Genomic DNA, 14,312 nt, shown 5'->3' with positions numbered 1-14,312 from the left:
CTGCAGTATACGTAGGAGGCAACAAGTAACCAACATAACATGTGCCCGAAAAATCAGGGGGCAACCATGTATATGCTCTGTCGTAACAAACAAAATACGTGCCCTTAGCTGCTAAAAACGGTGGGGAAGTTTGGGATGCAAAGACATTTATTTATTTTATTTATTTATTTTGAAAGTTTTATATAGCGCGAACAAGATCTTTGCAGATAACAGAGCGCTTTACATATGCAGGGAGGGTGGGTACACGAGGGAGCATAAAATACATATAGGAGGGAGTAATAACAGTAGGGAAGGGTCGGTAATACAGGTAAAAAACAGCTGTGCAAATGGATCAAGCATGAGTACATATCAACGCAGAGTCTTAAAAGATCAGGGGTGGCAGTTCAGGTGTATTTAGCCATGAGGATAGCTTTAACTTCTTTCTTAAAGAGAAAAGTGGAGGGGATGACCCTGGTTTCCGGAGGGAGTGAGTTCCAGATCCTAGGCGCCATTCCTGAGAAGGAGCGTTTGTAAGTTCTTTCCTTCCGAAATCTTCGAGGTTTCAGCAGCAGATTCTTTGAGCTTCTGGTGGATCTCGCTCCGCCTGAGATTGTCAGCTTCTGAGTGAGGTAGCTGGGTGAGTTCAAGTGAAGAGCCTTGTGAGTCAAGCAGGCAATTTTCAGATGTATTCTGGCTTCAAAAGGTAGCCAGTTCAGGGATTTGAAGCCAGGGGAGATATGTGTATATTTTTTTGATCCCGTGATGAGTCTCGCTGCCGCATTTAGTGAGGCTCTCAGGGGTGCAGTTGTAGTTAGGGGGAGGTCGCAGAGGGCGATGCTGCCGTAGTCTATGCGAGGGATGATTAGCGCTTGTACTGCAGTTTGGAAGTCTTTGGCTGGGAGGAAGGGTTTGAGTTTCCTCAAGGTATTTATTTGGAAGTTCGCTCCCTTAGTTGCCTTGCTGATATGCTGTTGCATGTTGAGATTGGCGTCAAGTGTTATGCCTAGAGATTTTGCAGAGTCCACGATGGTCGGCTGGACATTGAGTGCAGTTAGGTGTTTAAGCCATGTTTGAGTGGTAGAGATTTTCGCGGGGGGTGAGATCCGAAGGAACTCAGTTTTCATAGCATTGAGCTTGAGGTGGTTATCGGCCAGCCAGGATTGGGTGTTTCTGATCGTTGCGTTCAAATGCATAATGTCTTTGGGGGACTGTAGTTTGAGATACAGTTGAGTGTCGTCGGCGTACATGTGGAAGTGTACATTGGATGCTTGTAGCAAGGAGGTGAGAGGTTCCATAACTAGGTTGAACAAAGTAGGGGATAGGCAGGATCCTTGAGGTACACCCAATGATACATGCACTGGGGAGGACATCAAGTTGTTGCTCTTGAATTTCTGGGATCTGTTGTGACGAAATGAGGTGAACCACTGAAGAACAGTCCCTGAGAGACCCATTCTTGTCTCTAAAAGTTCGAGTAGGTTCTCATGTTTCACAGTGTCGAATGCCGACGAGAGATCAAGAAGGATAAGGAGGCAGGAGTCATTGTGATCTAGGATTTGGAGGGCATCGTCAATTATGTGCGTCATAGCCGTTTCGGTGCTATGCCCTGCTCTGAAGCCTGATTGATGAGGGTTGAGGAGTTCAAACTGTTCTATGTGCTTTGTCAATTGTAGTTGAACGCATTTTTCCAACAGTTTGGCAAGAGTGGGAATGTTGGTGATAGGGCGGTAGTTGTTTAGATCAGTGGGGTCTGCTGTTGGTTTCTTCAGTAAAGGTGTAACTTGTCCAACTTTGAGGGAGTCAGGAATCATTCCTTGCTGAAGTGAGCTATTGATAATGTTAGTCCAGAGTGGCAGGATCAACGGGGCGAAGTCTTTTACAGCGTTAGCGGGGAGAGGGTCACTGAGGTGATTGGATGGTTTCAGGGTGCTGAGTAGACTGTTAATTTCTTCTTCAGAGTACGTGTCAAAGGATGACCATGTCGCGTTGTTTTTTGGTTCATTGGGTGTTATGCCGTGGTGTTTGGAGTAGAGGTTTGCGTCAATGAGGAGATCGCTCCTTATGTTGTCAGTTTTTTGTTTGAAGAAAGCAGAGAAATCTTCACAGGAAGGTGCATTGCCCATAGTGTCGACTGCTTGGGGTTGTTCCTTACATTGGGATCGGATTAGTTCGAACAATTTACTTGGACTGTTTTTTGCTTGGTCAAGCTGGAGTCTGAAGAAGTCTGACTTTGAGCGCTTTATTTTCCTGAAGTATGCGTTTCTCTTTTTCTTCAGAGTTTTTAGGTGCTGTGCCGAGGGAACAGATCTCCATGTGCGCTCTGCCATTCGCATGGCCCGTCTGTCTTCATTGAGGCTCCCTTCGTACCAAGGGTTAGAGACCTTGGTGGTGTCTCTTTTCAGTTGCATCGGTGCAGCCTCATTGATTAATGAGGTCATAGCGTTGAGATATTGGTCGGTTAGGCACTGAACGTCCGTAACGTCGGACGGGGGAAGTAGGAGATTGCAGCTGTTAGGGGGTACTAAGTTTGGCTTGAGTTTCTTCAAGTCTCTTTTCCAAACTTTGGGCTTGGAGGATTGGACTGGGATCCGTTTAACTTTTTCGTTAATGTAGAAGGTGACAGTAAGGTGATCTGACCAGTCACAGGGTTGGATTGAATCAAGTTGAATAGTGCCTTCTTTGGAGATGATGAGGTCGAGGATAGAGCCTTTGTCATGGATCGGGCTGTTGCAAATTTGGGTGAGGTCAGAGGCGCTAAGGTAGTCTTTGAGGCTATTGACCACTGCGTCGCTACCATCATTCCAGTGAAGATTGTAGTCTCCAAGGTAGATTTGTGTGTTATGCCGTCCTGAGTTGATTCAGATAATGTCCATGAGTTGTTGGGAGAAGGTGAGGTTGTCCCCCGGAGGGTGGTATATGATGTGTAGTGAACAAACAGGTTTGTTTTCACTGATGACATCAAGGCAGAAGTATTCACATGAGGTAAGAGAGGGGGCGGAGACTTTAATAATTGCAAGGTTGCTCTTGTAAATGCATGCAATTCCACCGCCTGCCTTCCTGGGTCTGTCAAGTCTAATGATGCAGTAGTTGGGGGGGACTAGGATGTCCATGAGAGGAGTGGAGCATTCAGTTAACCATGTTTCAGTTAGGATGGCTAGGTCAAGGTTCAGAGAGATGATGAGATCAGCGACCTCCGAGGCGTGTCTTTGGGCCGATCTACAGTTGAGAAGTGTGCATTTGAGCTTGGGGGTGCAGAGGGTGGGTGGTTGGTCTTGAGTGAGGGGTACTTTAGTGAGGTTGTTGGGGACAGAGCCTCTGTTGGTATGCGTGGGGTGCCTGAGAGGGTTAGAGAGAATCGTAGGAATGGACAGGTGTGTGGTGGCCATGGGGTTTTTGCGGGCCGAGACATATGTGCGGAGTAGGGAGAGTATGTCGAGGTCCGACAGAGACCTGACGGTGCGCCGAGGGCGGTTGGAGGTGTTGCGTGAGGGGATAGTGGTCCTCTGTGGAGGGTGCGTAGGGTATGAGGGGGCTAAGTTGTTAGGTCGAGGACGGTGTGAGGGAGCTAAGTTGTTAGGTCGAGGACGGTGTGAGGGGGCTAGGTTGTTAGGTCGAGAAGTGGAGGTGGGAGGGGGGTGTCTGAGGCATGTGAAGAGCAACTCTCTGAGTGTGTGTAGTTCTTCTCTCACTTGGAGGATGGTGGATATGATGGCGTCCAGCGTGGTGTTGGGTACGGTGTTGGGGGTGGGCATTGATGGAGAGCTAGTGTCTGTGTTACTGAAGACGTGGGGGGGGAGAGGGGAGGGGGTACTTGTGGGGTGGATGGAGTCGGAGTTGGGAATGTTAGTGCGTGTGTTATTGTTCGGGTAGGTGGGGGTGTTGGGGGTGGGGGGGTGAGTGAGGGGGTGAGTGTGAGAGCATTAGTGTTGGTGTTATTGGGCGGGGAGTCGATGGTAGGGGGAGTGAGGTAGTTGCGGGACGTTTGGAGGCTGGATGTTGCGGGGGTGGCAGCGTGGTAGAAGGGAGTGAGAGTGGAGGGGGAAATGTTGAGGGGGGAGAGGGCTAGGAGTGGTGGGAATACAGAGAGTGGGGGGGAGAAGTTGCAGGAAGAGTGAGGGCCGGGAGTGGCGGGAGTGAAAAGAGTGAGAGTGGTGATGGGTTGGGAGAGAGTCATGTTGTGTTGGGTGCTGTCAGGTAAGCTTTGTTGTTCTTGGAAGCTAGTCGACACAATGGGGTGCTGGTTCGGAGGGAGGGGGGTAGAGGGGGTGGGGGTCTTAGTGGCGGAAGGGAGAGCCACGATAGGGATAGAGTACTGTGATGTGTCAATAGCCGGGAGGTGATAGAGTAGAATATTGGAGGAAGGCAGGAGGTGCGTGTTGGCTGTAGGGGGTGCTGGGAGGTCGGGGGTGTTGGTATTGGGGGCCAGGTGGTGTGGGATCTGAGCGTTGGAGATGTATTCTTTGAAAGTGGGGAACACGTTGTCAAATAAGTCGAGGTTTCTGTCTGTGGATTGAATTAAGATAGTACCGTTATTGTAGATAGTGATGGATGCTTTAGCTGGGTAGAGTTGGGATGGTGTGGTGGAGAGTGTAATGCCATGAGCAGTTTTCCTAGTGGTCAATATGGTGAGTAGAGTGAGGAATGTTTTCCTCCATTGTGCTCTGCGTTCAGTGTAGAGAATAATATCGGTGCTCTTGGCTCCATTGATGGGGGAGTAGTAGGTGTCTAGGAAGGGCGTTTCAGGGTGGGACCTTAAGAAATTTTGCTTAAAACGTTTTGCGTTTTTTTTGGAGAGCTCTGGGGGGTAGTTAATTTTGTATGTGTGCTTGCCCGTGAGTTCCATGTTGGACAGAAGGGGGAGGAGGCATGCGAAGGGGTGTGTGAGGGTGAGCGAAAGCAATAGCTATGGTGTGCGCGGGGGAGGAGTGGGAGTGGGCGAGGGAGTTAGGAAGTGTGCATGGGGGTAGAGGATTTGACTAGCCTAAGATGGCCGCTTCGTTAGGCATGGTTAAGATGGCTGCCAGGATAGAGAGGTAGCACAGAATAAGGTAGTCCTATGTTTGTTCCTATGTCCTGAAATCAGGGGTGTGGCCAGGTTTCGGGACCTTTTCGTGAAGTCCTTTTTCTATCTTACTAGGAGGGTAGGGAGAGGCGAGTCCTTTGTCTCTTTTGGAGGGCCAGGGGAAGGCAGTGCTATTAGATAAGCTTTGAGAGGGTCTGGCAATTTGTTGTTGCTGCTTTATGACCCCAGCCATTTTGGGTGAAAAGGTCTGTTATCTGAGGAAGACAGGGAAATGGAGAGTGAAAGCTGCAGTTTTATGGCCCCCACCATTTTGGGCAGCGAATCCCCAAAGTTTAGCCACGCAAAACCGGCTTCAAAAACGGTGCAAAAATGCCAATTAAAAATGCACGCTACCTTGCCATAGTCCTGGGGTCCTTTCTGTACCAGATTGTTAATCTACTAGCTTCAGCACGCTCTTCTTCCGTGTTGTCGCTGTAGGGATCCTCTTTTCGGTTGTCCGTTCCAACGGAAGAAGTGAATCTTCGTTAATGAATGCTCGACGCTTGTGCTGCTGTCCGCGTTGTTTTGCTTTCTTTTGGTGCCCTTCCTGGAGGCGGGTCTACGCGGCCACTTCTCTCCGTGTTTGGATGCAGCACGGACCTCCCGGGTGCCGCCGAAGCCGCGGCTCAGCTGATCCGCCACCTCCCCCTCTCCGGACGCCCTGCAGCTCCACTGCCCCTGCTCATGGGCTCCGCCGCCGCCGTCGACAAGGATCCCGGTGCAAGCCGCGCGGCCGCCCTTGATCGGCAGCCCCGGCCGGCAGGCAGCCAGGGCAGGCTCGCACTCCCCCTCAGCCGCAGATGCCTCGTTGCAGTCACTCCGCCGCCCAGTTCTTCCAGACGCGTAAATCGCACCGCAGCCCCCCGCCACTGCTCAGGGGCTCTGCCCACCGGTATACATCCCGGTGTGGGCTGAGCGACCACCTGTAGCCAGCAGCCGCAGCAAGCGGGCAGTTAGGAAGGCTTGCACACGACAGGGCAGGCTCGCACTCTCCCTCCGGGCCACGAAGAGGAACGGTCCACAGGTGCCAGCGATCACAGCAGCCGCGGAAGGGAACCAGATCACAGCAGCTGCAGAAGGCTCCAGCCCGCCGCCGAGGATCCGCCACTGACCACGACCACCCTCAGCGTCCAGGGCTTCGACGATGATCCAGTGATTCCCAGGGCTTCAGGTACGTGTGTTACTCCAGACACGTTAAACCCTTCACTTTCAGGTTCCATCCAGTTACTCTCACTCCAGTTACTTGTTTTTCTCACTAGCGATGGGTACTAGCGGGGATAAATCCACGACTGGGATCCCCAGCACTAGGAGCTCCGGACTAGAGCTCCTACCAGGCGGCCATCTTGCTATTGCTCAGACATACGTCTGAGTACAAATACTCTTCCCTAACTGAGCTCTCGGATTCTTGCCCTTCCCTTGTAGACAGAAATGACCACGATGGGGTACAATCCAAATCGGAGGTGACTTCTTTCGTTTCTGCTTTTCACTCAGACTAATACTGTATCCAGTTGCATTTCAACCGACATATGCCATTAGCTCATCTCTGGGAATAGTTCTATAAGTGTCGATCTCTCTACTCATATTTAGAACTCCTTTCACCAAAGCTTGATTACTCGTGTTTTCTCTTACAGAACGCGGAGGATGTACAGGAATTTATATAGCGCAAATCACCAAGCGGTTTCTAAGCGCTTGCATAGGGAACCCGTCCTGGTATTCCCCTGTGAGATAACCCCGGCAGGGTATCCGCAAGGTGAAAGCCAGGCATCCCGCCGCGAGGGGCCGTTGTGGAGATTAAGCAAGCTATTGCCCAGAGTCGCAGAGTGTGAACCCGTGAATCGAGTAGGCACCGGAGCGAGAATTGTCGAGTCCATGGACATTTTAGGACTCAAGACCCCGCCGAGCCGGGAATTGAACCCTGGTACCGGGCTGACCTCTGCTTCCAGGTCTGCCTCCTCTAACCAGTGAGCCACACTTCTCCACATAAACCTCAAGGGCATAAAGGAACATAGTCTGAAAAGCCCACAAAGAACCATTCTGACTAAACGGTAAAATCAAATAGGGAACACCTCTATCCGTAGTATGAGGCATAAGACCACACACCCAGCAATTAGTGATGTTCACCACCAACTGATGTTGATGCAGTAACTGTATGAACGAGTTGTTTACAAATTCTGACCTTCTAATCTGTTCGTGTTCAGGTAAGACATGAAAGGAATACAAAGAAGGAGTAGCCGGTAAAGTCGTAGGTTGGGAAATGGGTGACCGTGCGCTTAACAAATTCCGTATAGAATAGAATGGGTGCAGAAATCAGTTGAAGAGAAAATACAAACCAATCCACCAAAGCTAACGTCATGCTAAAAAACATCAAAAGACATGTGATCAGAAAACATTTGCTATGCATAATTTTACACAGTTTCTTCTTAAAGTTCATTTTGTCAACGGCTCTCTCAATCTAAAAAAACTCCATCCTCTAACCGATGCTGTTCACGGCGGTTGGTTTTCTTCTGCTAAGGAATGCTTCTGCCAGCCCAGGGAACTCCCTTAGACCAACCAGAACCATCGACCTTGCGTCTTCGGCTTGCACTCTCTAGTCTTTACACCGTGACCCTACAGCTGAACCCGGATGGTGGTTCACAAAAATATACCAAAAAAGTTTCTTGGCCGAGAGAGTTCAATTCCTGAGAGAGTTCAGTTCCAAAAATCAAAAAAAGGAATTCATTTATTTTATTAGTCCATTGTTTCTAGGACGTAGATTATAACGCTCTTTTCCAGGCCTCGTTTGAGGCTGAAACAACAGTTCAGGTTCAATAGTGTCTAATCTTTGAGACACAGGCACAGCTTCTTGAAGGACATCGTCATCTTCTTTCTCGGAGCCTCTCCACACCAACTCAGCGTCGCAAAACGGTACAAACTTTGGCACCCTTTCAGTCTCGGAATCTGCAATACCTTCACGGACCCACTGGTCGTACGGCAGAGGCAACGGTGCTCTCTTACAATGTACGCCGTGGATCCAGTTCTTTTTCCCGAAAACTTTCACTGAGGTCCTCGTAGACAACAAGACTTGGTGTGGGCCGGTCCAGCGGGGCTGATCATTCTTGGTTCGCTGAAAGTTCTTCACCAAAATCCAGTCACCAGGATTGAGGGTGTGACCTGGATCCACAGAAGCTGGCGGCAATTTATCATGAACCTGTTGATGCAAGACACGTAATTTAGTCGTTAAGTCATACAAGTAATCCACTAGCATAGGATAATCGATGTCACTGAACTTCGTTGGCCTCGGCACTCCCCACACATTTGCCGGACGGCCAAAAACTATCTCATAGGGACTAAGGCCTATTCGGGAATGTACTGTAGTTCTAGTTGACAAAAGTGCCAACGGTAAAGCATCGGGCCATTGGAGACCAGTGCTCGCTTGAATCTTGGCCAGTTTCAGCTTTAGGGTTCCATTATAGCATTCCACTAAACCAGCCGATTGGGAATGATTCGCAGCGTGAAACTTCTGACTAATTCCCAACCCTTCACACACTCTTTTCATCACCTTCCCCACTAATTCACTTCCGTTATTACTCCATACCATCCATGGCAATCCAAATCTAGGGAAATATTCTTTGACCAGGACTTTGGCAGTGGACGAGGCAGTATTATCTTTTAGGGGGTATGCTTCTACCCACCTAGAAAAGGCACAAACAACTACAAGGACGTACTTTAAACTATTGCACCTTTCCATGTGGATGAAATCCAATTGCAAAACCTCGAACGGATACGTCGGAGGCGCAAAATGACCAGCTGGAGTTGGAGTTCCCTTGCCAGGATTATACATCAAACACACCATGCAATTCTTGACCACATTCTCCGCACATTTGGGAATTCCAGCATTCTGCCATACTGGAGCCAACAACTTACAAATCCCTTTCACACTAATGTGAGACAAACCATGTGCCATCGTAACCACCGCAAGCACATACGCATCTGGCAACATCCATCTTTGGTATTCTGACAATTCAACCCAACAGCCAGTCGAATCCAATCTACCCATAGTTTCTCTCCAAACATTCTTCTCACTTTCAGTAGCTTCAGCCTGTATTGATTTCACACTCTCAATCGTATCTTCGCACATTCCAACATCACCAATCCATCTCGCAGGGCCTGCCACATACATTCGACTCATCAGATTTCTTGCTGTGTCTTTCGCAACTTCATCCGCAAACGCACTACCACGGCCAACATCATCCGTAACATTCCGATGAGCACTACACTTCACAATCGCAACTTGCTTCGGCAAAGTAAGTGACTCAAGAAGCTCATTCACCAACTGTCCATGCTGAATCTTAGTCCCATGGGATGTCAAGAATCCCCTTTCTTTCCACAAGCGTCCAAAACTATGAGCAACACCAAACGCGTACTGGCTATTAGTATACACATTCACTCTCTTTCCTTCAGACAAAACACACGCTCTCGTTAATGCAATCAATTCCACTGCTTGTGCTGAATTATAGCTCACTCGTGCAGTCTCAACAACTGTGCTTAATGTCGTCATGGCATATCCTGCAGTTGTGTCACCATTCGGAAGCTTGTAGCATGAACCATCAACCCATAACGTACCATTAGGATCCGGAAGAGGAGAATCTTTTAAATCGATCCTACCCTTCGTCTCCTCTTCTGTCCTCAGAAAACAATCATGCTGTTCCTGACCATCTGTATCCACAGACGTGATTTAATACATTGCATCGCTTAATATGTACATGACTAGCCAAAAGTGTCAGCTCATAACCCGACAACCTTGCACTAGCAAGGTGTTGAGTTTTTGGCCGATTTAATAAAGTATCCACTGCATGTGGAACCATCACAATCAACGTATTATCCATCACCAGTCCAGCAGACTGTCGGATAGAAACAGCCGCTGCCGCTGTAGCTCTCAAGCAACTCGGCAACGCTCTAGCTACCGGATCTAAAGTTGACGAGAAATACGCACATGGACGATCTACTGGAACCGACACTACTCCCTCTCTTTGTCCATGGCTGTCCTAGCAATCATTATAATCAGCATTCTCACTCTCAACATAATAGTCATCAGCATAGTGCTGAGTCGACTGACCAGATGCAATTTTCTGTTGATCAAAACAATTCATAGAATTCTGCGGGGGAAAGGAACGTTCGTTCTGAGGAAACGCACCACGTCCTCTACCCCTAGACACTTGCTGAAAACCACCATGGCCTCTCGGGGCCGGCATACCACTCGTGCGTTGTTGTAAAACAAGGCACTCATTTGTATAATGACCTTCCTCCCTACAGTACGCACACTGATTCAAACCCAAGGGGGGTCTTGGAGGAAAATACCCAGCGTTCTGTTGCGGTCTCTGAAACTGTGGAGGTTGCTGAAACTGTGGGCGTTGCTGTGACTCTTGCTGATTCGAGCGCCTACTATAAAAGAACCTTTGTCTTTAAGTCTTTTGTCTTTTTCTCTGCTTTTTCTTTCTCGTCCTTATTCCTATTCTCATAGTACTGTGCAGTCGCCAATATCTGGACCGACGATGAAACAGCCCAAGAACATTCAGAATCTTTCAACGTATTAGAAAGTTCAGGGAGCAAACTAAAGACAAATTTGTCCACAAATAATCTTTGCCCACCTTCCGTACTCATGTCCTGACCACTATGATCTATAAATGTTTCTTCAAACCTAGTGAAGAAATCAGATACACTTTGATCTTTCTTCTGCTTACATGCGGCTAACTTATCCCAATTCACTCGTAAAGCAGGCATCCTCGTCTTCATTAAATTAATAATTCTACCTAGAAATTCCGTAACCAAAGGTTCAGGTTTAGCACCTCCCTGTTGTCTACCATCTGAAGCAATAATATTCACCCAAGTATCTCCTAATTCTGCCGCATGATTCTCATGACGAATCTTCGCCCACAAAGGTTGTGTAACTACATTACCCATCAACTAGTCGATGACGGCTAAATTCATAATACACGCATCTACTGTCTGAGACAATTCTTTGTAATAACCGGCAGGATTCTTACGAGGATCAGGTACGGTCTGCTTAAGAGCCAAGACCCCTGCTCTCTTCCAAGGGACATGTACCCATACTCGCTGAAAATGAGCCGGTGTGGCAACAATACCCTGATTTACATTAGCCTGAACTGCTTCCTTCCATACAGGAGGAACTTCTCTCATGGGATACTGTCTCGCTTTTCTTCTAACAGAGGAATCAGGTTCGTACAATGTCTGAGGCGGAAGGCTAGATCTAAAAGCCAGTATCGTCTCTACGGCATCTGTAATATCAGATTCCACTATCATCCCTTTAGCAAAATCCGACTGAACATCAAGTAGTTCCTGCGGGATCAAACCCAAATCATTATCTTCCCATTCCTGTCGCAGAAACATACACATTAAATTAAAAACATACCTTTGCTTGGGCAGTTCCCACTGAAAGAAAACATCCATAACCGCTGGCAAACTATACCTTGAGGCATTCATAATCCATTTACGAGCTAACAAATCCAACACAGCCCGTTCCTCGGAACCAGGAAGCTGACTACGACTCTGCCTATGTTCCGAAACAGGGGTCATATTCAATGACCCAAATAATGGAGACAATAAACTAGTAACAGTCTCTGTCATTCGTTTTCGAACAGAAGCAGAAGGAGCAGACATAAGAACAGGAGAATAAGTATTTTGAGGCAAAGAGGGTGTAGGAATAAGAACAGTAGGAGTCTCAGATGCAGAAGCGGAAGGCAAAGGAGTTTGAGGCAAAGCTGGTAGCAAAGCTGGCGACCCTAGAGCGGGTTGCGCAGGAGGAGGCAAAACCACCTGTGGAGTACCAGGTGGCTGAGCAACAGCAGGAGGTTGAACAACAAAGGGTGGAACAACCGGTGGTAATGGAGGCGCAGTAGCACCCTGCACATAAGGAGGTGGCAATCTCAGTAAATGAGAGATCAAAGAATCTTTTTCAAGATCTTCAATCGCTTTCGGAGGAGAAGACGGCAAGTCCGGATAACATTTATCTATGGCCATGCAACGTTGCTTATCTGACACCTCAATTGCTTTATCTGCTTCGTTTTCTTTAAACTGCCTAGCAGCTTGCATTATTGATACATCCTTTTCTCTTTTATCTCTTTTAGCTTGTTTAATTTCTTGTTGTCTGGCTTCTTTACGCCAAAGGCGAAAGGAGTCAAACATTGCCGGCCGGGCTTTCTTCCTAAATAATTTAGTTTCTAAATTGTCTAAAATCTCTGTGTTAAAGCTACCATGTTGGGGCCATTGTAAGACACCATCTTTTCTAGTGTAGTGGACCCATACTTCATTGAACGTAATGGGGCCCACGCCGTGTTTAGAATAGAGCTCATAAGTCGGAGTTCCAACCGGAGGTATCGGACACGAATCCTCCAATCGGGAATCCCTGTTGCAACCACAACCAAACCAAGTACCAAATTTGCTACGATTAGGCATCTTCGCTCACTAATCGAGCTTCAAACTTCAAGGGATTATCTCTACCGATACACTCGTAAATATACAAGACCCTCGGCTTTGGAAATTGCAATTTTCAAATCAAAACTAAGGACCAAACAAACTAAGAACCAAAGGACCAAAAACTAAGGACTGGGAGCGACCCACTTATACTTAACTGAGGTATCAGTCACGCCACCAGAAGACCCGTCTATCGTCTCGCCGTACAAAGCATCACAAACGGGTCCAAGACAGGGCGACAGTCAGGGCAGCAGTCCTTCGTAGCCGTCAGGAAAGCGGGAAGCCTCGCAGAAAAGACCTTCAGTCTACATTCGACATGCTGGGGTCGATGAAGTGGTGGCCGTCCTCCAGAATTTCCTCACGAAGCTCCTCACGATCTTCAGGGATCGGTACCACTGAAGTCGCCCCACGTTGGAAGCGCCAACTGAAGAACCGGGTTATTTAAGGCCCAGCGGCGCCAGGGGCACGCCGAAAGTCTTCGGGTTCACCTGTCTTAGAATACAGCGACACAGGACTCTTCGTGGTGGCGTCAAAGATCAAATTTATTGGCTGCAGCCAGTAACAGAAGTCCTAGAAATGATCACGGTATGAGTTCTCAGGAGACTGCTCAATTTTACAAAGCAAGTCATCCCTTTTTATGCCAAAAATCACATTCCAAACAAATACCTAACATTTACAAACTGTCCAACCACATGTTTTCACACCAAAGGTATCGCATGACGGTAAAACCCACTTTTCAGTTGCCCAGCCCATGATCAATCATCGGTCAAACCCAACATTCTTCTTTAGACAGGTCGAACGAACCCATAATAAAAAAGGCCACAACCCAATCATAAATAGACCATAAAGAAAGGAGCAGAAACAGGTGAGAGTAGGATAAGGCATATTTGTGTGCAGTAAAACTTTACGATGTTCTGTGCTCTGATCCTTAATCTTGATCAGCTAAAGGGCAGGAACTGGTTTAACAAGGTCAGCTTCAGGCAACAGGGTCAGTTCACTCAGGTCAAACAGAAGTCAGCACGAACTGGAGCTAAGGTGTACGTGTCCTTAAAAAGACTAGTTCAGCCACAGTCATCGGCCTATGTGAGGGCAACCACAAAATGGCTGCCATACACAAAATGTAACTCAAGGGTTCAGAACGAAATCCCTAAATACCTAATGAATCCATAGGTCTAACATGACGAAAACACTCATACTTGCCGCACTAACTAGTTACGGTTCGCTAATACCAAATTCGTAACGAAACCATGACCTTTATGAAACGGGTTCAGAATTCACGGAACCTCAACTCTCCAGTTACTGACCTGCTGCTGCCCAGCCACGTGATGATCTGCAGCACAGACACTTGACTCACTGCCTGCTGCATACTGGTAGGTAACTGCCAGTGCTGTCTATAGACTCCAGGCAGTCTCAGCCAGGTCAGCTGCTGAGCTGCAGTGCTGTCCAGTCCTCCTCGAGGCTCTAGCCGCGGCACTCCCCCACCGCAGCCGCGCTCGTCCTCCTGTGTGGGGCTGGCCGCGCCAGCCCAGACATTCGCCGGCTCAGCTGTGTGCCACACATGCGGCCGGACGGTCGGGACCACCCCTGCGGCCGGGCCTGTCGGCCAGGCCTGGTGGTGCCCCATTGATGAGAGAGGCTGTGAGAGTGAGCCGGCAGCCAGCCTGCACCCTCACTATGAGATCCCCCGCCGACAACTACTTCCTGTTCCTGGCGCTGGCAGCCGGACGTGACGGGAATAAAGTACCCGAACATCCGGATTTAATCTTGGCCCCCTGCAAGTCGGACATATAAACACATGGGTTGT

The 14,312-nt window shown here is 48.4% G+C and overlaps 1 protein-coding gene across 2 annotated transcripts in view; it reads right to left on the bottom strand.

Moving 5' to 3' along the window:
* The window catches only part of RNLS (renalase, FAD dependent amine oxidase), a 553,624-nt gene that overhangs the window by 528,922 nt on the left and 10,390 nt on the right, over positions 1 to 14,312 (bottom strand). The window lies entirely within an intron of this gene.

The sequence above is a fragment of the Lissotriton helveticus genome, chromosome 5_1, assembly GCF_964261635.1.
Source record: "Lissotriton helveticus chromosome 5_1, aLisHel1.1, whole genome shotgun sequence".
Taxonomy (NCBI): domain Eukaryota; kingdom Metazoa; phylum Chordata; class Amphibia; order Caudata; family Salamandridae; genus Lissotriton; species Lissotriton helveticus.
Note: the sequence above shows the minus strand (reverse complement) of the source record. Positions and strands in the feature narration are given on the sequence as shown.